Source organism: Lagopus leucura, unplaced genomic scaffold, assembly GCF_019238085.1.
Source record: "Lagopus leucura isolate 7727_CA_CO unplaced genomic scaffold, USGS_WTPT01 Super-Scaffold_100157, whole genome shotgun sequence".
Taxonomy (NCBI): domain Eukaryota; kingdom Metazoa; phylum Chordata; class Aves; order Galliformes; family Phasianidae; genus Lagopus; species Lagopus leucura.
The window spans coordinates 22519605-22522706 of record NW_024962334.1 but is presented as its reverse complement, the minus strand read 5'-3'; the positions used below and the strand labels follow the sequence as shown (position 1 = coordinate 22522706).

The following is a 3102-nucleotide window of genomic DNA, read 5'->3' as shown; positions in this document are numbered from 1 at the left end:
ATAATCCCACAAACCATAACATGAGCTGATTTGTGAGGTTTAAAAGCTAGTGAAAATAGACACCCTCGTGATTTCATCTTCTTTGCTGCTTATTTACCTGTGTCACATAGGTAGACAACTACCCAGATTAGGCAAGTAGATATCTGATGTCTAGAAGGAAGAGAAGTAGAGAGAAAGGGAAAAGGAGAGATCTGTATGATCAACAGGACAAGAAACACCAATTTCAAAGGTTGGGAAATTTAACTTTAGTAACAGTATTAGAGTCCTATATGAACTAGATGGATTGAGGGCACTACTAAGGCACTTGACTAAGCAGTTTAGAGAAAACACTCAGGAAAACAATTTTAGAAACCTTTTTCTTCGATAAAAAAAAAAAAAAAAGAAGAAGATTTGAGATACATTTCAAGATCCTAGATGGCTTTTGCCAGACTAAGTTCCTATTGAACATTGTCATCACACATGTAAGTCAGTGGGAAAAAGCATGAGTGAAGTCATAAGAGTGAGTTATGTGTTTGCCAGCTCTATAAGGAGAGAAAGGATATTGCCAGGTCATCACTATTAACAAGTTCTCAGACTTCTCATGCACGCTGTGAAGGACTAGGTCATTGTTGAAGCTGTTGAAGCTGCAGTCCATTTCCTTCAGAAACCTGAGACAGGAAACAGAAGCACAAGGGAACAAAAGAAGCAGCAGAAGTCCAGAGACAGTTCCATTATAATCACATGTGATTCTGCAAAATATTTCCCTTCTCTTCCTCCATAAAAATACCTACATTAAACAGAGATAAGAAGCTGCTCAAGAAGGAGGACTTCAGTCTTTCATGGATTTGCCCTTTTTTACTTCATATTCAAACTTTTGACATATGATTAGTATTACTTATCCTTGCAAGCAAAAAGCCTGAAGTGCTTGGCTATTCAACCAGGAAAGACTGATAACACACACACACACACACACACACACACAAAAAAAAAAAAAAAAAAAAAAAAGCCCTCTGGATTCCCTCCCTCTGATTTTAAAGGGCATTCAACAGATTTATTGCTTAAAAATATAATTTTTTAAAATTGTTTCTTTTTCCCTGAGCTAAGTATTTGCCCTCCTTTTTTACTGGAAAGATACCACCACAATATGGCAACTGAGTCAAGATTAATAAGTCAGTGTTATTGCTGAACCGAAGACACCAAAAGAATATTTGCATTCCAAGGCTCCACTGACTCCAGTAAGCTCTGTACTGAGAGCTCTAGGGATGACATAATATTAAATTAAACAGGTTTTCCAGTAATCACAGTAATTCATCCTTCCTAGTGCAACAAGACATATAAGAGATCACTATTAGCCAAGAAACTTTTTAGATTATTAAATACGTTTTCTCCCAATTAAATGCACTGAGGATACATTTTAATTGCTCCCCTCAGCATTTATCATTGAAACAAACAAACAAGTTCTCATTCCCACTGAAATGGTTAAATGCTGAAAGTTATCAAGGACCTTTTCATAATAGAATTGGCAGTATTACCCCTGGGCTAACGCATACAGTAAAGGAAATTAAAAGAGGCTGCAAAGGAAAAGTAGAAGTAGAGCTGGCTCTTACTGAGTCGATGGCAAAAATCCTTAGCACTACAATAAGACAAGAACAAGACCCAACAGCATGAATTTACTGCAAAGCCAAGAGAAATTTTAAAACATAAGTAATAAAGAACAGCAAAATGATGAATCCTAAGAAGATAGATATCACATTTATTAATACATAAAATAATTTTCCAAATATACATTTTAGTTTGCTTTTAGAATTAGTATGCAAGATATTAATACAAGAAAGAATTTATTTTCTTAGTCCATTTGGTTTTTTCCCCCCTCACAGTATACATGCAGCATAAATGCATTCATATTTGTGTATATCTGTACCATGTGTGTCTGCAAAGAAAGAAGGACAATAGTAACATGGGCAGGAAATAGAAAATGTTCCATTTTCTAAACTTACCCTTGCCTCCAAATCATTACAATGCCAGATTTTATCAGGAACTCTTCTTTTTTTTAAAAAAAAAAAAAAAAAATTAAAGAGAATTTCAGTTCCAGATGGAGTCTACAGTGATGCTACAAAGATAATATAAGGAAGAGAAAGTGGAAACAGATGCGTCATTTTCAAAGAGATGGATTACATTAGTGTAAAACTCTCCAAACATTATGCGTGTTGTGACATCTGCAGCAATAAGCTCAGACCTGAGCAGATCTTTTCCCTTCCCCCTCTAGGTATCCTGGTTCGAATAGCCACTTCTAACTTTTCAGCTTCACAGATTGTAAGGGATCCTCTAGCCTGACACCTCATAGACTTCAGATTTTCCAGAATTAATTCTTAGAATCACAGAATCATTAAAGTCGGAAAAGATTGCTGTAATGCTAAAATGGGATCATAATAGCAAGATGGTAAAGTCTCTGGCCACAGCAAATAAGAACAAGCCCAAAAGCATACATGCAGAAACAAAAAAGGGAGAAAAAAAAAACAACCCAAACAAACAACCCAAACAAACAACCCAAACAAACAACCCAAACAAACAACCCAAACAAACAACCCAAACAAACAAACAACTGCTTACCTTTAGAAGACCTCAGGTAGGGAGTCAAGAGATGCCCTCACCTCCACTGCCAGCCCTTAAATGAGGTCTGGGAAGGGGTGGATCCTGGCTCCACCCATTCCAGTTACTGAATTGCATAGCATTCACCTGAGCTCCCTTAGGTTGGCCCTCTCTTCTCCCCAGGTGCTCAATCACTGTTTCAGGCCAAAAATTAGCATTTCTGCTACAGCCTCTAAGATCATCTAATCCAACCATCCATGTGCCACCAATGCTGCTCACTAAATCATATCCCATGTCTTGAAACATGCCATGCTTGCCTTGAATTGTGCCAGTTGACAGCACGACTCTACTTGCTATCTGTACTCATGATTTTTTTCTGCCAGGTTAAAATTCTGCCTATTCCAAAGCTTTTTTTCTCCACATACATGATATTTAGTTGCAAATCTTCTCTGCAATATACTAAATACATCCCAGAGGCTTTCACTATCCATAGGTACAAGGTTCTCAGGCCTGACCTCCTGCTCTCGAATCTGC

The 3102-nt window shown here is 37.3% G+C and overlaps 1 long non-coding RNA gene across 1 annotated transcript; it reads right to left on the bottom strand.

Moving 5' to 3' along the window:
- Positions 1–460: 460 nt before the first annotated feature.
- LOC122189820 lies at positions 461–2611 on the bottom strand. The gene is made up of 3 exons (XR_006181979.1): positions 2590–2611; positions 1977–2022; positions 461–647 (listed from the first exon to the last, which is right to left on the bottom strand). It is a non-coding gene; the product is annotated as an uncharacterized LOC122189820 (long non-coding RNA).
- Positions 2612–3102: the final 491 nt, after the last annotated feature.